The 23,304-nt window shown below is 44.2% G+C and overlaps 1 protein-coding gene across 2 annotated transcripts in view; it reads right to left on the bottom strand.

The window, feature by feature from the left end:
- LOC126271919 (glycerophosphocholine phosphodiesterase GPCPD1-like) overlaps positions 1 to 12,926 on the bottom strand; it is a 238,424-nt gene extending 225,498 nt beyond the window's left edge. Inside the window, exon 1 of one of the 2 annotated variants that reach the window (XM_049974316.1) lies at positions 12,650 to 12,926. The gene's annotated coding sequence lies outside the window, so the exon portion shown is untranslated. The remainder of the gene's footprint in view (positions 1 to 12,649) is intronic. The other variant, XM_049974314.1, reaches the window with a different exon arrangement.
- Positions 12,927 to 23,304: the final 10,378 nt, after the last annotated feature.

Genomic DNA, 23,304 nt, shown 5'->3' with positions numbered 1-23,304 from the left:
TCTATACCGCAGAACTTCTCACCCTGTTTTCCGACTTGTATTTATGCATGGTGGTTAGACGACCTGCGAGCCTTCACAAAGAGTCTTGGCAAAACAGTCGTACCTGTGAACAACAGCGCATCACGTGTCACCGCGTGGCTCGCAGTAAACAAGGCACGAACGCCTCCTCCGCACATTCTCCTGCCACCTTGCAGCTGTCGAGTGTTACTCGTGCAAGATAGCTAAGCAGTAGCAATGCCAGCTCATCTTAAGGGCCCTTTACGCCAAAGCGAACACAAGCGAATGTGCATTCTCAAGCAATGCGCAGGGAGTTCGCATGCGTGCGGCTTCATTGGCCTGCACCTACAAATAAGCATTTGCTGGTAGAGCGAACGAAGGAGAAAGCATAGGAGATGTTTTGTTTTTTGGTGCCGGAATGTTGTTGTGGTAAAGTTCCTTAATCAATATTTAATACCGCGTGCTGGAGAAAAGACACAGTTTATTTTGTATAGCGAGTACGCTGTTGCTCATGATTGTAAAACGGCGTAGACAAAGATAAATGTGGGTCTGTGAATAATTGTTCAGGCTTGAAAGAAGTGGTTGTTTGTCTCTGGTTAGTGATCTGCGGCTGCAGCCATCGCTCGCTTTCTTCCAGAACTTTACCCACATGTCAATAGATGATTTTCGCCTTCTTATAGCTGCAACTGAACAGAAAATTTCAAAACAAGGCACAAATTATCGACGACACGTATCAAAAAGAGAGAAGCTAGGATTAACGCTGCGATTTTTAGCAATAGGTGACAGTTACGCTAGCCTCAAATATTTATTTCGTATATCAACCGCATCTATTTTCCAAATAATTCCTGAAGCATCTAGTGCCATATGCGAAACACTCGTGGATTATATAAACGTAAATGTAAAGGACACACAGTCATTGAAAAATGAGTGATGTAATTAAAAATATACGAAAGACCAGCCTCATCTTTATGGGAGGGAAAGCAGTTTTCACTTATTCTGTTCCCGTATTTATATCTCGTAAAATAGTAGCTAAATTATAACGTTAATACACTATGTGATCGAAAGTATCCGGGCACCAGGCCTAAAAATGGCTCACAAGTTCGTGGCGCCCTCCATCGGTAATGCTCTAAATTGTTCAAATGGCTCTGAGCGCTATGAGACTTAACATCTGAGGTCATCTGTCCCCTAGAACTTAGAAGTACTTAAACCTAACTAACCTAAGGACACCACACACATCCATGCTCGAGGCAGGATTCGAACCTGCGACCGTAGCGGTCACGCGTTTCCAGACTGAATTGCTGGAATTCAATATGATGTTGGTCCACCCTTAGCCTTGATGACATCTTCCACTGTCGCAGGCATGTGTTCAATAAGGTGCTGGAAGGTTTCTTCGGGAATCGCAGGCCATTCTTCACGGAGTGCTGCACTGAGTAGAGGTATCGATGTCGGTCGGTGAGGCCTCTCACTAAGTCGACGTTTCAAAACATCCTAAAGGTGTTCTGTAGGATTCAGGTCAGGACTGTGCAGACCAGTCCATTACAGAGATGTTATTGTTTGTAAGCACTCAGCCAAAGGCCGTGCATTACGAAGAGGTGCTCGATCGTGTTGAAAGATGCAATAGCCATCCCCGAAATGCTCTTCAACAGTGGGAAGCAAGGAGGTGCTTAAAACATCAATGTAGGCCTGTGCTGTGATAGTGCCACGCAAAACAACAAGGAGTGCAAGCCCCCTCCATGAAGAAACAACCACAACGTAACACCACCGCCTCCGAATTTTACTGTTGGCACTACACACGCTGGCAGATGACGTTCACCGAGCATTCGCACATACCCACACCATGTCATCGGATCGCCACATTGTGTACCGTGATTCGTTGCTCCGCACAACGTTTTTTGCACTGTTCAATCGTCCAATGTTTATGCTCCTTACACCAAGCGAGGCGTCGTTTGGCATTTACCGGCGTGATGTATGGCTTATGAGGAGCCTCTCGACCGTGAAATCCAAGTTTTCTCACCTCCCGCCTAACTTTCATAGCACTTGCAGTGGATCCTGATGCAGTTTGGAATTCCTGTGTGATGGGTTGGTTAGATGTCTACCTGTTACACATTACGACCCTCTTCAACTGTCGGCCGTCTCTGTCAGTCAACAGACGAGGTCGGCATATACGCTTTTGTGCCGTACCTGTCCCTTCACGTTTCCACTTCACTATCACATCGTAAACAGTGGACCTAGGGATGTTTAGGAGTGTGGAAATCTCGCGTACAGACCTGTGACACAAGTGACACCCAATCACCTGACCACGTTCGAAGTTCGTGAGTTCCACAGAGCGCCCCATTCTGTCTAATGACTACTGAGGTCGCTGATATGTAATACCTGGCAGTAGGTGGCAGCAAAATGCACCTAATATGGAAAACGTATGTTTTTGGGGGTGTTCGGATACTTTTGATCACATAGTGTACCTTGGATGTAAGCCATGAGAATGGTCAAGTCTTTCGCGTATTTTTCTTTTACATTAATCTACATTATATGCTTATTTTAATAGCAGACTATGGAAATTGCAACAAACAACTTAAATTGCTGTTTTTCACCGCCAGCACTTTGGCAATTTCTTGTCAAGCAGCGTTTTATTTGTTGAGCATTTTACGATTTGGATCTTTAGGATACCACAAGATCCTTTGGGGTCCATACTCTTCTGTCAACAGAGGTACGCTTTCATCCAAACACTCCATCACCACGCCGGCCGGTGTGGCCGTGCGGTTCTAGGCGCTTCAGTCTGGATCCGCGTGACCGCTACGGTCGCAGGTTCGAATCCTGCCTCGGGCATGGATGTGTGTGATGCCCTTAGGTTAGTTAGGTTTAAGTAGTTCTAAGTTCTAGGGGACTGATGACCACAGATGTTAAGTCCCATAGTGCTCAGAGCCATTTGAACCATTTTCCATCACCACAATAAACAACACCAACAGATTGCGCGAGGAAAACAGCACACTGCGGCAAAGGAAGTGCACTGTGTCTCTGATCGAAGCTAACGCCGAAGCGAAGAGGACGCGAAATTCCTTTGATGGTTCGATCTAAGGCCGACACACAACGAATCACAAACGAATTCTTGCGAATGCGAACCGCCCACGACCGAGCCACCCACGTCAAGCCAGACATAATTCTCGTTCGCCGCTGCGCGTTCGCTTCGGTGTAAAGGGGGCTTAACGCACTGAGGTACCTCAACAGTATGCAGGTACACTACAGGGGAGGATCCAGCGCGGCCGAGGCGTCTGACGAGGCCCACGAGACAGGCAGGTCGCGGCACGTACGCCACAGCACGTGACACTCCGTGAATGGCAGCAGGCGTCTCCGGCTAAGAGCGAGTAACTATTTCAGACAAGTTTAATCAGTCTTGATTGCGGGTTTAGAGAATGCAAGCTCTCGATAGCGCACGACAGAGTTAAGACCTTTAATGGGTACCTGTTAACGGCCTTGCCGCAGAGGTAATACTGGTTCCCGTCTGATCACCCAAGTAAAGCGCTGTCGGGCTTGGATGGCCCTTGGATAGGTGACCGTCCGGTCTGCCGAATGCTGTTGGCAAGCGGGCTACACTCATTCCTTACAAGGCCATTTGAGGAGCTACTTGAGTGAGAAGTAGCGGCTCCGGTCACGAAAACTGACAACGGCCAGGAGAGCGGTGTGCGGACCACATGTCGCCTGTAGGTTGAGGGTGACACGGCGGTCGGCCGGTGTCGTGGGGCCTTCAAGGCCTGTTCAGATAGAGTTTAGTTTTAATGGGTACCTATTCCATTACATATTGATTTCCCGTGGGCCCTGCATGGAGTCGAGAGTTCGCGAAGTGTGGCAGACAAGCCGACTAGTGTGACGTCACAAGTTCGTTGCCTGGCCTGTGTATCTCGTTGGCGCGGTGGGTCTGACTACTGATGTCACGGCTAGCCTGGTGCTGGATCTTGGGCGATTATTTCTGTCAGTAACATGAGTTGACATATAGCGTACCAGAATCATTGGCGTCAAAGGTAAACAAACGGTAATGGTTTCTAAACAGAGAATGTCGAGATCAAGAGACAGTTGTCCATACTGAATATGTGATGTGATGCGAGGCCTAGAACTGCGCAACGTTGAAAGAACTATTGTTCTCGGCAAGAATGTGGCTGCGGGTGGGGTGACGCGGTCTAGACTGGACAGTATACAGAAACATTTTCATTCATAAATTACGTGAAGATTGCAATTGTGAAGAGGTTTGAGCGACATCAAGTCAACCTTCGAAATAACGGGGGAGTGGAATTTTCTCCTCTCATTAAGTTATTTTCCCGGCGGCTCGTCAAAGAAGATTTTCTTCCCTGGCAGGAAAGATTTTTTTCTTTTTCCTGTAAGTGCTATTACTGCTCTTTGAAAATAGAAGAAAGCACGAAATGGTTTCGTCGCAGGCAGTACATGGCAAAAAATGAAAATGAGCGTTTGGCGTCATTGGCCGGGAGGCCCCTGACGGGGCAGATCCGGCCGCTTTGGTTGCAGGTCTTATTACATTCGGCGCCACACTGGGCGACCTGCGCGCCGGATGGGGCTGAAACGTGATGAAGACAACACAACACCCAGTCGCTGAGCGGAGAAAATCCCCGACCCAGCCGGGAATCGAATCCAGGCCCGTAGGACAGCAATCCATCACGCTGACCACTCAGCTTTCGGGGCGGACAGGCAGTACATGGTACGAATGTGAGATGAGTATGCAAGCAAAAGTATCATATCGCTAACACCAAGTAACCTAAACGACAACGATTCTCAGGATCACCAGTGGAGTTAACATTTAGGGTCACAATTTCAACAGCTCTCTGACAGGAATAACGAAATTTGTGACAAGACAGCGTAACGTTAGAGGAAGTAATGACAGTGATGTAGTCTAGTTCGATTCTCAGTATTCGTTGACTACAAACGTATTCAAGGGAGTGAGCGAATACCACGTTCTATGTAAATAACACAGCAATAATGCTACTTCTACTGGTACTACCACTATTACTGCTACAAATATTGGTTCTTAAGTTCCTCTCCACACACACACACCGCCCTCGTCGGAAAGTCAGATTAGAACACTGCGTAAATATATTAAATTGCTCACGTTTTCAGTGAACTGATACTTTCCAAATATTATTAGACCAGTTCTCCATCATTAAATGCTGTAGCAATAATTTACTTTATCAGTAGTTTTACTGATACGACGAATGCAACTACTGAAAAATGTTTTTCTTGTTGCAGATGCACGTTTCAATTTATTCGGTTAAAACATCGCCATAAGTTAGTATTTTTTCTTGGTTGTGACAAAGAGTGGTCAGCCAAAATATTATGACCACCTACCTAATAGTCGGTATGTCCACTTTCACACGGATAACAGATGGACGCGTCGTGGCATGGAAGCAATGAGGCCTTGGTAGGTTGCTGGAGGGAGTTGGCGTCACATCTGCACACACAAGTCACCACATTCCCATAAATTCCTACGAGCGATAAGCTATGGCGCCACATTCAATCACATCCCAGATGTGTTCGATCGCGCTCAGATTTGGCGAGTTGAGGGCCCAGCACAACAATTGGAACTCGCCACTCTTTGCTCGAAACACCCCATCACACTCCTGGCCTTGCGACATGGCGCATTATCTTGCTGAAAAATGCCACTACCGTCGGGAAACATTATCGACATGAAGGGGCGTACGTGGTCTGCAACCAGTGGACGATACTCATTGGCCGTTATGGTGCCTTATACGAGCTCCACTGGACGCATGGATGCCCTCGAGAATATTTCCCACAGCGTAATGTAGCCGCCGCCAGCTTGTTTGCGAGTGGTAGCCGCGCAGTCTGGCGCGCCTTGCCACGGTTCCCGCGGCTCCCTCCGTCGGACGTTCAGGTCCTCCCTTGGGCATGGGTGTGTGTGTTGTCCTTAGTGTAAGTTAGTTTAAGTTATATTCAGTAGTGTGTAAACCCAGGAACCGATTACCTCAGCAGTTTGTTCCCATGGAACTTATCACAATCAATACGCCAGCTTGTCTCGATCCCACAGTACAGGTGTCAAACAGCTGTTCCCCTGCAAGACGATGGATTCGCGCCCTCCGACTGGCATGATAGAGAAGGTATCGGGATCCATCAGATCACGCAATGCTCTGCATTGTGCCAACGCCCAGTGCTGATGGTCACGTGCACATTTCAGTCGTAGTTGCCGATGTCGTGGTGTTAACATTGGCACATGCACGGGTCGTCGGCAGCGGGGGCCCATCGTTAGGAGTGTTTGGCGCACTGTCTGTTCAGATACACTTGTACTCTGCGCAGCATTAAAGTCCGATGCTAGTTCCGCCACAGTTCGCCGCCTGTCCTGTTTTACCAGTCTGCCCATTGTACCAGACCGCCCAGCCTACGATGTCTGACATCTGTAATGAGGGGTGGCCACCCAACCTCACGACGTCTGGACGTGGTTTCATCTTGGTTTCGTCAGGTGTTGAAGACACATACCACAGCACTCCTCGAACACTGGAGAAGTCGTGCAGTTTCTGAAATGGTTGTGCAGAGTGTCCAGGCCATCACAATGTACCCTCAGTGAAACTCTTATAGATCGCGCGCCTCCTCCATTCTACACATGGACAGGGAGCTCACTGAGACTACAGGCATCGTACATGTGTCCGACTAACAGGCATTGCCCGCCAGGCGACGCCGCTATCGCCTCGACGAGTTTATACGGATAGATCGTCGATGGTCATAATGTTCTGGCTGATAAGTGTAGATGTGATTTCTACAGTGGAGCAGTAAATAACACCCAATGACGCTGTCAATCAAGTCTACCGGAAAGACAATATTTTCCGGACTGCTAAAACAGTCCATAGACAGCCGTAAGGCGGAAATATGTGAAACGCTTAACTGTTTCCCTGCTCCCTCACTCAGCCTTCACTAGCACTCCTCTCAGCTGCCTGTTGTACATGTTTGTAAACCGGTAAAACAGAGAACAACCTGCAGCATGTACTACAACACTGGTGGTGCTGCCTTGAGAACCAATACATAATCGCCTGTGATGTGTGCGCGGTACAGTGAACTATAGTTTACGTTTTATGACTGGGAGTCGAAGATGGAGCATTACTCGCCACAGGATCTTGCATACATGCATTTAATGTACGGTGCAGCAGGGTGCGGAGCGTGAAAAGCCGAACGAATCCATAGAGAAGAGTATAGTAATAGTTATCAATCCAACTGGAACAAATTTATCAGCATGCATATAAACTTATGAGAAACTGTGAACTGAAGGAATAAGCTATGTTCGCATTTAACAGAACTTCCAAAAGATGAAAATTTTGGGAACTGTTTTTCGCCGTCGTTTTTATATGTTAAGGCTTGTATCGATTTTGCTAGCTCTGCCAAATATAAGTTTTTCGATCGTCAGTTGTTTTATAGGAATGACCTCTGAAAATCAACTATTCTGGTTTCCGATGTAGTCAGCACGATGTCTGTTTCTCTTCAGTACAGGAAAATGACGACTTCTTCCTGAGTCTAATAATTCTTCTTATGCTTCATTGCCCAAGTAGTCACTCCATCCACTAGAGTAGCATTTTTTTTAAGGACGGAGCTAGTGATCCCAGAAGATACGTTACATTACTGAAAAATTAATCGTGGAACAGAATATTTGTCAGCTAGATTCTCATCTCGAAATTGTCTGCGCTGCCTATCAGAAGCTGTACTGGGAAATCGGTTCACGAAAACTCATTTTGGGAGCCCATGGAAAAGTGGTAACCGAGAGGTGCCCAAGGTATCCCTAAAGAACTGTTCGGACGGTACTATTTGAGAAATTGTGTTGGATCGTATGAGAGAGAGTGCTTCGATAAACACCCAGTGAAATGCTGTGCTTAGGAGAATACAGTATTGGAAGTACTTGTAGACCAGCGATTACACGCTTATATCACATACAACGTATGCAAGAAAGGGGACTAAGAGATTTGAATTCAGAGTTAGGATGTATTATCCTGGGAATAGTCGCTGTCAGTCTCTGCGGGCACACACCTGACCGCCTTCGGCGCCGCGCTGTACCATTACAACCACCACGGGGGCGCCATCGCACTGTTCGCCCCGATGTCCTGTTTTACTTATTTTGACGACTTCCCCTCTTCAGGGAAACGTTGCGGTCGCCTTGGTGAGCTAGTTTGACACTGCTTTCGCCTGAGGATGCTGTTTTAATTAAGCGAAACCGGTTGCGGCAATAAAGAAATCACCAATTACAGCTCTGCCAAATATAAGTTTTTCGATCGTCAGTTATTTTATACGAATGACCCCTGAAAATCAACTATTCTGGTCTCTGACGTAGTCAGCACGATGTCTCTTTCTCTTCAGTACAGGAAAAGGACGACTTCTTCCTGAGTCTAATAATTCTTCTTATGCTTCACTGCTCATGTAGTCACTCCAGCCAAGGAAATCCTGGTCTTACGTAAAATCGGTAAGCGGGTCGATGGCTTCCATCCAGTCACTCACTGATCAGTCTGGCCTGGCAACGGAAGACAGCAAAACGAAAGTTGAAATTTTAAATTTAGGATTTGAGAAATCTGTCACGCAGGAGGATCGTACAAACATACCACCGTTTGGGTCTTGTACAGATTCCCGTATGGAGGACATAGTGATAGCTGAATGGGTTGAAAATAAATAAATCGCCAGGTCCTGATGGGATTCCAATTCGGTTTTACAGAGAGTACTATACTGCATTGGCTACTTACTTAGCTTGCATTTTTCGCGAATCTCTTGCTCAACGTAAAGTCCCGACCGACTGGAAAAAAGCGCAGGTGACGCCTGTATATAAGAAGGGTAGAAGGACGGATCTTCAAAATTACAGACCAATATCCTTAAAATCGGTTTGTTGCAGGATTTTCCAACATATTCTCAGTTCGAATATGATGAATTTCCTTGAGACAGAGAAGTTGCTGTCCATGCATCAGCACGGCTTTAGAAAGCATCGCTCCTGCGAAACGCAACTCGCCCTTTTTTCACATGATATCTTGCGAACCGTGGATGAAGGGTATCAGACGGATACCATATTCCTTGACTTCCGGAAAGCGTTTGACTCGGTGCCCCACTGCAGACTCCTAACTAAAGTATGAGCATATGGGATTGGTTCCCAAGTATGTGAGTGGCTCGAAGACTTCTTAAGTAATAGAACCCAGTACGTTGTCCTCGATGGTGAGTGTTCATCGGAGGTGAGGGTATCATCTGGAGTGCCACACGGACGTGTGGTAAGTCCGCTGTTGTTTTCTATCTACAGAACTGATCTTTTGGATGGGGTGGATAGCAATGTGCGGCTATTTGCTGATGATGCTGTGGTGTCCGGAAAGGTGTCGTCATTGAGTGACTGTAGGAGGATACAAGATGACTTGGACAGGATTTGTGATTGGTGTAAAGAATGGCAGCTAACTCTAAATATAGATAAATGTAAATTAATGCAGATGAATAGGAAAAAGAATCCTGTAATGTTTGAATATTCCATTAGTAGTGTAGCGCTTGACACAGTGACGTCGATTAAATATTTGGGCGTAACATTGCAGAGCGATATGAAGTGGGACAAGCATGTAATGGCAGTTGTGGGGAAGGCGGATAGTCGTCTTCGGTTCATTTGTAGAATTTTGGGAAGCTGTGGTTCATCTGTAAAGGAGACCGCTTATAAAGCACTAATACGACCTATCCTTGTGTACTGCTCGAGCGTTTGGGATCCCTGTCAGGTCGGATTGAGGGGGGGAGCATAGAAGTAATTCAAAGACGGGCTGCTAGATTTGTTACTAAAAAATGGTTCAAATGGCTCTGAGCACTATGGGCCTTAACATCTGTGGTCATCAGTCCCCTAGAACTTAGAACTACTTAAATCCAACTAACCTAAGGACATCACACACATCCATGCCCGAGGCAGGATTCGAACCTGCGACCGTAGCAGTCGTGCAGTTCCGGACTGAGCGCCTAGAACCGCTAGACCACAGCGGCCGGCAGATTTGTTACTGGCAGGTGTGATCATCACGCGAGTGTTAAGGAAATGCTTCAGGAACTCTGGTGGGGGTCTCTAGAGGAAAGGAGGCGTTCTTTTCGTGAATCGCTACTGAGGGAATCTAGAGAACCAGCATTTGAGGCTGACTGCAGTACAATTTTACTGCCGCCAACTTACATTTCGCGGAAAGACCACAAAGATAAGATAACAGAGATTAGGACTCGTACAGGGGCATATAGGCAGTCATTTTCCCCTCGTTCTGTTTGGGAGTGGAACAGGGAGAGAAGGTGCTAGTCGTGGTACGAGGTACCCTCCGCCACGCACCGTATGGTGGATTGCGGAGTATGTATGTAGATGTAGATGCACTGCGGTTAATTTTACTTCCATTCATTATGAATGCTGTAGTGGCTTCTCACGCAGCATATAGAAATTTTTTCCATTATTACCTTCGTAACACTGATTTGCAAAGCACGACTTCTGTTATAACTAAACACCACGCTGAAAGTTTCAAAAACCTAAACAATCTCGACGTCGGATTCGTATTTTCTTTCAAACATGTTTCCACTCCGGCAGCATGCCCGCACGTTGAGTAACAGAGTACCAGGCTTGGCTCAAGATCAGAAGACGCATAACGAGAAAAAAAACCCTCCCTCGATGTCAACATTGTTCACGGCAAAAGATCGGGATGAACCAAATGTACCTGCTTGTGATAGCAGCAGTCATTTTAGAAAATTAATGCCATGTGATAGCCATTATGTATTATTTCGCTGGTGAATCTATTTCCATCGGGCTTTTTTTCCTCGCTTTGTGTATGCATTTCGTCCTTGGTTGAGCTGTAAGTGGTCTTCATATAGTGTTGTAGTAGATAAAATTACTTTCTCTTTTCCTTTGAGTTTCATTAAATGATCAAAGACTCCAGCTACTGACCAACATTCCACCGTTCTCTGAATGAAACACAGCGAAAAAACACATCAAACAAAATACCAGTCTGCGACATCATCTGCCTCAGAGTTATTTCACGCAAAACAAGAATGAAATAATTCAAGGATAGGAAAAAGCTAACCTAATTTTGTAAAATAGTGATTGAGAGAGATGTTGCAGTGGATTTGTTTCTCAGTTTTCATGGTTGTGAGGCTCCGGACGGCAGTATGGCAGTTTCTATTCATTGTTGCTCTATTCGCATCATCGACAGGACTCGCGTAGTATATTTTGAGTGTGAAACCGCGGACGTTGAGCAACCTTGTCCTTGTGCGAAACTGGCAGTCTTCAGCCTCCCTCGTTCAACCTTAACAGAATTCTCCGTGTAGTCGGAAAAAGTGCTTCAGTTCTGTACTGGTGGCGACTGCTTAAAGTTGTCTGACTGTGACTGGTGCTGAAATGAAAACCATGGCGCACTTTGTAAGGACCTACCGTGGTTCGATAGCCGAACTAAGTCCAGACAAGGGGGAAGGGTAGTGGGTTGGTTATCGACTGGGAGTATATAGATGGCGGAAATTAGCAGTTCCGACATTTGCCTCACAACCAAAGAAAACCTCCCGAAAACCTTGATGTGTACCATGGTATTGCTGCTATCTTTAAGTTATTTTTGCGAAAATACGTAATATACAAAAAAGAATGCGTAGTACACGTTCGAGGACTCGTTTGTGTGTGTAACTTAGTGAAGACCTGATGTGCTGACTTGACTGGAAGTATTGGACATTCACTTGCGAGACATCGTCAGAGAATGTGAAGTTCACCAAGTCTGCTGTATTTCAGTTTTCTATTTTATGAATATATTTGTGTTTTTGGGAATATATAGTCAGTGTGGCATAATATATTAAGCAAATAAAATATTACTGAGAAATTCAGTGGTTACTGGTTTTTATCATTTTCAGTTTTGAAATAATATTGGAAGAACCAGCTACTGTAATGCTGGGGTCGATATCAACATTATGCTCATTAATAATCAGAAGTGATTTTTGTATGTCATGATGACTGACAGCTTTTAAGTTTCCTTCGTTTTGTGCTTCTTAACAATGCGGTGTTTTAAATAAATGTTTAAAAAAATCTTAAAAACGCTATTTCGCTTTGACAAGAGTTTTCTCTAAGAAATGTCTTTTTTTATTTAGATTAGACCGGGTTAATTGATGGCAGTACAACTGACGTTTTCTGTATTCTGTGACAGTAACTAACACAATATATAAGCAATGTTGAGATATTTTACATTGTGTCTTTAAATAGCTAAAATTTTGCATGTTATGACAGCTGCTACAGATATTTTTTTTACTGAACAGGAGTGCAGTACAAAATCGTATACCCGTTGGTGTCAGGTTGCTGACAACGTCTTGTTTATGACTTGTAAATAAATGGATCATTCCGTATTACGACACACGAGCAGTTTATTAACACCAGCTACCTTTTAAATAGCCATAATTTACGCGTATTATGACAGCTAGCAATGGATGCTTTTTTACTGAACAGGAGCGCAGTCCAGACCCTGTATTAGATGCTGCCAAGGTAGCTGACAACGCCACGTGCATGACTTGTAAATAGCGAAACACTGGATACTACGACATGCGAGCAGTTTATTAACAGCAGTGTTATAAAGTAATCGAATCTCGCACTTGGGAACTGCACAACAATATAAGCGGAGAACTAGTAAATACCAGTAAGTAACGGAACTGCCACTTTTACCTGCTTTCCCTTCTAGCGTCTTGTTCTCCGTGTGGAAAGAGGAAATTGGTGGAGTGTGAGCGACGGCCACTGTAAAGCTCTGCCAACACGATTTTGTCTGCGAACCACACTCAGAGAAAACCGATGGCCAGGTGCAGGCCTATCCACGTCAGGTGGTCAGCGTACAATGACCAGAATAGTCTGACGGTGTGACGTGGCGGGAGACCCGTTGCCAAAACCCTGCCTCGTGCCTCGTGCCGCTGCCCAAGGCTCTGGCGGGCGCCGGCGCTGCACAAGTCGCGCCTCTTCTCTCTCCCCACCCCCCTCTCTCTCCCTGTCTCTCTCTCTCCCCCCTCTCCCTTTCTCCCTCTCTCTCTCTCTCTCTCTCTCTGTCTCTCTCTCTCTCTCTTCCTCCGACGCTGCCGCCAATAAACAGTACACTAAACAAGACGCTCTATCTGCAAAAAATAGTTCTAATGGCTCTGAGCACTATGCGACTTAACTTCTGAGGTCATCAGTCGCCTAGAACTTAGAACTAATTAAACCTAACTAACCTAAGGACAGCACACACATCCATGTCCGAGGCGGGGTTCGAACCTGCGACCGTAGCGGTCGCGCGGTTCCAGACTGTAGCTCCTAGAACCGCACTGCCACTCCGGCCGGCCTCTATTTGCAAATTCCGACACCTTACTGCCTTCGATTCAAATCCTCTGTATTTCTAATAAAGTAAGGCTCTATCCTTTTGCGAAACTTATATCAGGAAAATACTGCAGACTGCCCTTCTCTGCCCTGTTTGCGCGTGCGTCACCCGCTTCACCTATTCCTCAGCTCTTTGTTAACCACAGGCTACTGTGTGACACCACCTTTTTTGAGTGGACTACCTAGATTATCAGTATTCTGATACCAGAATCATGACCCTTAGTAGTAGCTACTTACCTCTAGCAGCAACCGCTAGTGTTCAATATTCTAATTCTCCATGTATCCTGGTTTTGAGATTACCGCCGTTAAATCACATTTCTTGTGTGCTCCAGCCACTACAAGCTGTTTTTTGTTTGTGTTTACATATCCTAGAAAACTTTAGTTTTTGTTGATGGCAAGTGTTGATCGGTCTTCCCCATTATGTTCCACTAGTAGAGTACCCGGCATTGTCCAGCTGTGTTTCTGTTCCAATCTTCTCGTCCTTCCCCTCTCCCTGTCCTGCTTCTCCACCCCCAATCTCTGTCCATCTCCTTCTTCCATCTGCTCCTTCCCCCTCTGTCTATCTGCTCATTCCCCCTTCCCTCTATCTCCTCCCCCCTCTATTTCCGTTTCCTCCTCCCCTCTCTCATTCTTTTCCTCTCCCTCTGTGCACCACATCCTCCCCCTCTCTCTCTTCAAATTCTCCTCTTTCCTTTGTCTGTCCATCTCCTCCTCTCCCGTACGCAGCTCGCGGCATAGTGGCTAGCGTTGCTGCCTGTGTACCACGCGGTCTCGCGTTCGATTCCGAGATGGGTCTGGGATTCTCTCCGCCCAGGGAATAGATATTTGCATTGTCCTCGTCATTTCATCTTCATTCGATAAAGTACCATGACTGGACTGTGTCAAGATTGGGAATTTGTATGGGCGCTCATAACCACGCAGTTAAGCGGCCCAGAAACTAAATATCATCATCATTATCGTCTCCCCTCTCTGTGTCCATTTCCCTCTTCCCCCTCTCTGTCCATCTCCTCCTGCCTCCTGTCTGTGCCCATCTCCTGATTCCCCCTCGATTTCTGTTCTTCTCCTGCATCCCTCTTCTCTCACCAAGTTATTACGCTCGCCCCAACAGGAGGCTGGTGTTTCTGACCCCCACAGTATTTCTTTCCAGGTTGTAACTAATATGTGTACCACATTTGGTTGAAATCGTTCTAGGGCTTTAGGATGAGCTTTTTACCGGTCACCTTGCCCACTTACGCACATTTCAAATATGTTTCAAATATGTTTAACATATTTCACACATATTTGTGAACGTGTTCCACTTGTATCTCTACCCAATTTCGGCCTGCAATTTCATTTTCACGCAACTCAGTGTTTATGAAGAGGTATCTGCTGCACTACGTGCTGTAGAATATTACAATTCAAAAATGTTCAAATGTATGTGAAATCTTATGGGACTTAACTGCTAAGGTCATTAGTCCCTAAGCTTACACGCTACTTAACCTAAATTATCCTAAGGACAAACACACACACCCATGCCCGAGGGAGGACTCGAACCTCCGCCGGGACCAGCCGCACAGTCCATGACTGCAGCGCCTAAGACCGCTCGGCTAATCCCGCGCGACGAAGAATATTATAATTTTTCAGGTACATACATCCAGATGTATATGTGGCTACATTCTTCAAAACTGTTGTGAATTTAGTGAGTAGTTAAAAAATACTAAAGTAAAACGTCATGAATTATGAGCTAGTTTTTCAAGCATCTTAGTGCTGATGGCGTCATATCTCCTGAACTATGTGTAGTACAATGATACGTTGTTCTAGGTTTGTGGATACTGCCTATGAAAAGTGTTGCGAATAGAGTTAGTAGCAAAGAAGTGATGCATTTAAATGGCTTGCATGATGCGGCAGTTTTTCGCGCACCTCAGTTTGTGACATCATATCTCCTGAACTATGGGTCGTACAATCATATAATGTTTGTGGTACATTCAGTGTTACGTGTGAATACTGTTGTGCAAAATGTGTTTCGAATACAGGCAGTAGTAAAGAAATAATAAATTAAAACCTCATGCATCAAGAGGCAGTTTAACTAAATGAACAATGAACATGTAGAAGGACAAACTTTTTTCCTTGCATCATTTTACGGGGGTCGTCAGCGACAAACAGTTTCGAAAAGTTTTATCTATTTTTATTTTTTTACGTTTATGATGACTGACGGTCTTTCCAGATTAGATCGACATAAAATCGCTGAATGTGAATAACATGGCGTCAGTTGTATCAGGTCAGCAACTAGTAGAACATCTATACCTAATACAGCTGACGCCAAGTTATACTCATTCAGTGAATTTATTTCGATCTAGTTTCTTAAAGGTTTGAGATTCTGTGTAACGCCTGTTGCTCTTCTCCAAGTGGTCTCATTATCAAATACTGGATGACCCAAGTATGGGTAATCGCGCGTCGTTAGTCACACTGCTTTCTCACCCAAACCTATTTGATAAACAGGTTGTTCTTAGCCTCACAGTGATGACTTCCAGACAGTAAGTGATACGTGTGCCAGGTCTGGCTGAAACCTGTCCGCCGCGCGGGATTTGCCGAGCGGTCTCAGGCGCTGCAGTCATGATGTATGCGGCTGGTCCCGGCGGAGGTTCGAGTCCACCCTCGGGCATGGGTGTGTGTGTTTGTCCTTAGGATAATTTAGGTTAAGTAGTGTGTAAGCTTAGGGACTGATGACCTTAGCAGTTAAGTCCCATAAGATTTCACACACATTTGAACATTTTTTTGAAACCTGTCTGGTGATTTAGGAGGAGATGCGGAACTCACATCAGTTTTTCTAATATTTAAGGATGTGACCGAAGACGTTACTATGAGACGGTTTTCTTACTAAACAAGATAATTACTTCGAATTCAGTCTGTAATCACGAGTAAGTAAGGGTAGTGTCATGTTCTTTTCTCAGCAAAGGAATTTGTATGCTGCTGACATAACCACTGTAGAACCTACTGGATGACTACGATGTGGTCAGAAGTCACTGACCTTCGACAGTGAAAACAGAAGTGAAATGGCAGCATCGTGTGATGTGGCATATTTCTTGTGAGGTTGTTGTAAATGCCAGCTTTACCTTCAGCGACGTTAATCTGAGATTAGAATGAATTTGGGGGAGGTTAGAGTTATTGTCATTCCGAAGCTTGTGACAGTCTCAAAGAGAATGCCAACAACAGAAGAAAATAAAGCTATACGCGCCAGCTGTTACAAATCTTCCGTTCCACGAGCTAAAGAGCCAAATAAAGCAGGACATATGCCAGCAAAGGGAACATCAAAAATGTGTGAATTGTGTAGCATAGTGAGTAGTATAATATAGTGTGTATCAAAAAGAACCATTAGATTGAAAAATCCTTAACTATTGTGTTATTTGAGGTAAGTGCGTGAACAACGTTCTGTGGAAAGAGCAAACCCTCGAGTTTTACATGGCACCGCCACACTGTCGTCTGGAAGTGCGGGAATTTTTAAATCAAAGGATTACTGAACGATGGATCGGTCGCAGTGGATCAAATGATTCAGCCTTACATTACTGGCTCCAAGATCACTGGGGATGCTGTACGTGATTTTTTCTTGTAGAGGTTTATGAAAGACTCCGTTTACGTACCTCCGCTATCAAAAACAATGAATGAACTGAGACATCGTATAATAGCAGCTGTGGAAGCTGTAACTCAAGACATGCTCGCTGCAATGTGGGAACAATCTGAATATCGCGTTGACGTATGCCGTGCATCTCAAGGGGGGGCATATTGAACACCTATGGAATGGTATGAAAAAAAAAACTCTTTGAGTTTCCCGTTCATCGAAAAAAAAGTTCATTGTATTATGTCTATTAGTTTCAGAAATATAGACGTGCCAAATCGGATGATTCTTTTTGATACACCCTGTATATTAAAGCTATCTGGAGTATACTGTGAAGTCTTCAGGAACAGGACTGTACGGAGAGTAGTAACATCCTACATACTTTTAGAACTATTTACGTAGCAAGTGTACTGTTACCCTATTCCGTCGGTCGTGCACCATACTGTACCTTGAAAGAGAAAGAAGTCTTCTCCCATGAATCATATGATACATACAAAAGAACTAAGTTTTTTTAATGTCGTAGTAATTTTACCAGTCTTGAAAATGGAAATTTGTAAATTTGTGTGAGTTTCCAACTTCTATTTAAAACTTTATTTTCTAACTGGTTTTTCATAACACTTCTCCTTAACTTGACTCAACTTCTCGGTTATTCGGCGTGTAGCAGAGTAGTAATGTAGCAGATAGAACGATAAACACAGTATTGACATGATTTCATCGACTGCAATGCTTTTAAATTTCAGTCGAATATTTGTGCCTAGGTACATGGCCCTGTTTTCTTATTTGGAAAAGCCTTAATTTTCCGGAGTAAGTTTTGTACTTTCAGAAAAAGACAGCAGCACATAAAAATGAAATGTCATCATTTAAAAGTAAAATAAGAAAATATATTAAACATCTATTATAGAGCTGCGTGGAGGCGGAATCCTGAAACGTGTACCAAGGTTCTCTCCAACTATTTTGCAAATTACAACAAGGAATTAATAATCTCCTGGTTCCCAGTGGTTTTGGTGTGAAATCACATACAATAAGATACTATAAAATACTTTTCCCAAAATATTTGTCCTTGCACTATCTGATCAAAAGAATCCGAACACCTATTAGTGGACATTAAAATGGGGTGCAGATCATCCTTCACCTTTATGTCGGTCTGGACACTGCTGACGACATTTCTAATGAGGATTTCCGGATGTAGGTGGGGTAACGACAGCGCATTTTTCCTCAACAGTCAAAATGGGAGAAGTTAGTGGTGATGCTCGCTGGGGTCTGTAACGCAGTCGGGGCTCCAGTTCGTCGCAAAAGGTGTTAGATTTGGTTCAAGTCATGACTATCGGCAGGGCAGTCCATTTCAGGAATGATATTGTTCACAAACCTCATAGATGCTGCGTTACGAAAGGGTGCGCTGTCACGATGATACACTGTCAGAAAAAAACTGCAACACCAAAAAATAATTACTGTAGAGTAATGAAATTTCGGGAATACATTTGTCTAGGTAACATATGTAAGTGGTTAACATTGCGAGACCACAGGTTAATGCAAGCGTAATGCACACCGCAAACGTGAAATGCTGTTACATTAATAATCAGTGCAACCACCACAATGTTGAATGAAAGCACGCAGACGTCCATGCACTGCGTTGCACAGGTGCGGAATGTCAGTTTGCGAGATGAAGTTAGATGCCTGTTGCACTTCGTCGGTCAATGCAGGGACGGTTAATGCTGTTTGTGGGCAACGCTGGAATTGTCGTCCGATGATGTCCCATGTGTGATCGATTGGGTACAGATCTGTTGATCGAGCAGGCCAAGGCAACATGCCGACACTCTGTAGAGCGTGTTGGGTTACAACAGCGGTATTTGGGGGAGCGTTATCCGATTGGAAAACACGCCCTGGAATGCTGTTCATAAATGGCAGCACAACAGGTCGCATCACCAGACTGACGTGCGTATTTGCAGTCAGCGTGTGGGATAACTACTAGAGCGTCAGACCAAATCTCACCTCGGACCTTAATTTCAGCTGTAGGTCCACTGTGCCTAACACGCAGACAGGTTGGCTGCAGAGCCAACCATAGCGCCATCTGGTTTCCCCCTTCAAGCCAGACGAGTTTCGTTGTTTGTTGTTTTTTCGTTTGATGCTTATTTCGTGAGATATTTGGCCCGGTCACTATCAATGGACCACCTTGTATGTTAATTTCACATATGTTTGACTGAAACTGTGTTAAGAAAATAATAACTGTAACACATATTTTATGCTGTTAAGAAAACAATAATTGTAATACCTATTTTACGCTGGTAGGCAAAAGGATAGCAGATCGTCAGTAACTGATACCTAAGTGAGAAAGTTTTGTAAATGAAACTGTTACACTGATCAGTCAGAACATTATGATCACCTACATAATAGCCGGTCTGTCCACCTTTGGCACGGATAACATCGGTGACGCGTCATGACATAGAAACAATGAGGCCTTGGTAGGTCGCTGGAGGGAGTTGCCACCACATTTGAACACACAAGTCATCTAATTCCCCTAAGGTCCGGGGAGGGAGGCGATGAGCTCTGAAGCTACATTCAATCACATCCCAAACGAGTTCGATCAGGTTCACATCTGACGAGTTGGGGGCCAGCACATCAATTTGAACTCGCCACTGTGATCCTTGAAACAATCCATCACACTCCTAGCCTTATGACATTATCTTGCTGAAAATGCCACTACCGTCGGGAAACATGAACGCCATTAAGGGGTGTACGTGACGTGCAACCAATGTATGATCCTCCTTGGACATTATGGTGCTTGATACGAGCACATCTGGACCCACGGGTGCACACGTGGATATTCCCCACAGAATAATGGAGCCGCCGCCAGCTTGTCTCTGTCCCGCAGTACAGGTATCAAGGAGCTGTTCTCCTGGAAGACGACAGATTCGTGCTGTCCATCGGCATGATGAAGCAGGTTTTGAGATTCAACAGACCATGCAGCACTCTGCCACTGCAGCAACGTCCAGTGGTGATTGTCCCGTGCCCATTTCAGTTGTAATTGTGGGTGTCATGCTGTTAACATTGACACATGCAGGGATCGCCGGCCACGGAGGCCCATCGTTAAAAGTGTTCATTGCACTGTGTGTGTGTGTGTGTGTGTGTGTGTGTGTGTATGTGTGTGTCTGTGTGTGTGTGTGTGTGTGTGTGTGTGTGTGTGTGTGTGTGTTCAGACACTCTCGTACTCCGCCCAACGTTAAAGTCTGACGTTAGTTCCGCCACAGTTCGCAGCCTGCCCTGCTTTACCTGTTTGCCCAGCCTACGACGTCCGACATCTTTAATATGCGGGAGTCCGCCCAGGCTCACTACGTCTGGACGTGATTTCACCTTGGTTTCGCCACTTGTTGAAGACACCACGTCACTCCTCGAACATGCAGCAAGTCGGGCAGTTTCCAAATTGCTCGTGCCAGGCCTCCGAGCCATCACAATCTGCCCTCTGACAAGCTCGGATAGATCGTGCGCCTTCCCGATTCAGCACGCTCCCTGATACCACATGAACCGTGTTTGTGACTGACTAGCAGTCAGTCCTCGCCAGATGACGACGTTATCGCCTGGACGGGTTTCTATCGATAGTAGGACGGTGGTCGGTGTCGGTGTATATTTCTTGATTGTTCCTTGATACTAACCGCTAAGTCTTTCAATCTACATGTGTGTTACTGAAGCTTATTTATATTATGTAATTGTTTATTTGCATTTTTTATTAAAATTTTTGTGTTTTTCGTAAATATGGCCGATTGTCATGCAAATTGAACTCTTTTAAGGCGCCTAAACTGAACCCCCGTCTTTTTCAAGCTCAAATTGCCCTTTTACACAATTTTTTCACCCATTCACTGTTTAAGTCTGTTGTACGAGGGTAATCCCAAAAGTTAGGTCTCCTATTTTTTATAAGTACATAGACCTGTTTATTTCTACAATGGTTTACGTCAGTTTACAGCTTGAACATTTAGTTATATTTCGACATAATCACAATTTCTGTCGATGCATTTTTGTAGACGCTGTGGCAGTTATTGTATGCCCGTGTCATACCAGCTCGCCGCCATGCTGTCCAGAAAGTTATGAACCTCTTCTTTCACCTCGTCGTCGGAGATGAATCGCAGAGACCACAATTAACGCTGACAGGTTCTTTTTCTCTTGGGCTTAGACTAAGTGTTCAAATACATAGGATTATATCTTTGTATATCCTTTTATGCACGAAATTTCTGGGAAAAGTGGGTTACACCTTTCCAAATAGGACTCAAAGTCAAACTCTACCGGAACTTCCTACAGCAGATCCCTTGCATTGAGCAAGGTAAACACACAAAATTCTGTAAGCTCTAAAATTTAATAACGATTTCTCTCATTTAATCGTTCTCATATATTTTTGTGGTATTTTGAGTTTTTCTACTAAAGAGTCCTGCTACCGTTTTCAATATTGCATTAAATGTAAAGTTTTTGAACACTGTTACTATCACTTTTTGATAAATAAAATAAATATAGTATACAGCATTACGAAGTACAGATTAGGTGCTATGAAAGATAAATTTTAACAATTCTCAGTTTAAAAAAAATAAAAAGAAATGCGGTGACTTTCGGAGAACCAATTGAGTAGAGCCGTCTGAGTGTTACCCCATTGGGGGAAATGGGCTATCACTATTGATGGGAAATTTAAAAAAACTGCATTTAATGTACAGCACGTTTGCACGCAGTGAAACAATATTCATTTATCAAGACAAATCTGTGAAACCGTCAAATAGACCACTTGCATCATTGTCTGGAACTCATCTCGTCTAAGGATATCGAAGGAGATGAGGCTCCCACGTCTCATTGTTTGTACCTTTTTATTTAAATTCCATATATTTCTGTAACAAAAACATTTCTCGGCACTAGCCCCAGCTTTCACTTATCTGCGTGAAGAGAACCACCTTGCAACGATACCTGCAGTATTAAAGATCTCAGTTCTTAATATGGTCAAAGTGTTTGCTAATTCTACTCCAGCGACAGAGCGATCTAGCATAACATACGGGAGACAGAAGTTATACGAAAGGTGGCGCCGTATTGTGTGATGAGAGCTGCTCATGCAAGCGGATGACTCAGAAAAGATGAACTACTAAAAAACAGGGAGAAACAAGATAGCAAAAAATAAGGTGATCGAAACATCACGCTGTATATATAACTTATAGTTTTGTGTAGAGTATTTCTTCGGAAGAGGTGTGGTGGATTAGGGAAGAAATTGCGCGACTGTTGGTGCAATGACTAAAGCATTTGACGAAACGTGAATTATTTCCACGACAATCCAGCTGCTTTGTTATTAACGATGTTTATCTATTGAATATTTTCGTAAATAAATAAACTCAGAGTAGTATCTACAATCCACGTCAGACTATCCTATGATCCAAGCAACTAATGTCAGTACTCCTTGTTGCAGTAACATCCTTTTGCATCTGGTCTTCACGCTAACGTCTTGCGTCTTGCTGAGGTCACCATCTCGTAGTGTATGGTTTCCCCGATAAAGTATTCCTGTATATATTTATAAACTATTCCTGTAGTTGGAGATGAATATGCAATCGTTGCCCTTGTATATGAATTAATCATAGGGCACACTGGCGCCTAAAGGACAGATCCCAAAACAGAGAATTTAATCCTAAAATTTATCTCTGTTGTCTGCGTAAATTCATGTGACTGGCTATCTGCTCTATCTCTCTCTCTCTCTCTCTCTCTCTCTCTCTCTCTCTCTCTCTCTCTCTCTCTCTCTCTCTCTATATATATATATATATATATATATATATATATATATATATATATATATATATATTGTCCTTGCCGGCCGCTCGGCAGACACACATTGCTGATAATGATATGATTTGTATAGGGCGATTTCGCGTTCACTATTTTCAGATATCACTTACCAATCTTATCATGTTCTTGGTGGGAAAACCAATATATATATATATATATATATATATATATATATATATATATATTATAACAAGGAGAATTCTTTACAGACGAATGGAAAAACTGGTAGAAGCCGACCTCGAGGAAGATCATTTTGAATTCCGTAGAAATATTGGAACACGTGAGGCAATACTGACCCTAAGACTCATCTTAGAAGCTAGAATAAGGAAAGGCAAACCTACGTTTCTAGCATTTGTAGACTTAGAGAAAGCTTTTAACAATGTTGACTGGAATACTCTCTTTCAAATTCTGAAGGTGGCAGGGATCAAATACAGGGAGCGAAAGGCCATTTACAATTTGTACAGATCCCAAATGGCAGTTATAAGAGTTGACGGGCATGAAAGGGAAGCAGTGGTTGGGAAGGGAGTGAGACAGGGTTGTAGCCTATCCCCGATGTTGCTCAATCTGTATATTGAGCAAGCAGTGAAGG

This window comes from Schistocerca gregaria, chromosome 5 (genome assembly GCF_023897955.1).
Source record: "Schistocerca gregaria isolate iqSchGreg1 chromosome 5, iqSchGreg1.2, whole genome shotgun sequence".
In the NCBI taxonomy this organism is placed as follows: Eukaryota; Metazoa; Arthropoda; class Insecta; order Orthoptera; family Acrididae; genus Schistocerca; species Schistocerca gregaria.
This window is presented reverse-complemented; position numbering and strand designations above follow the sequence as displayed.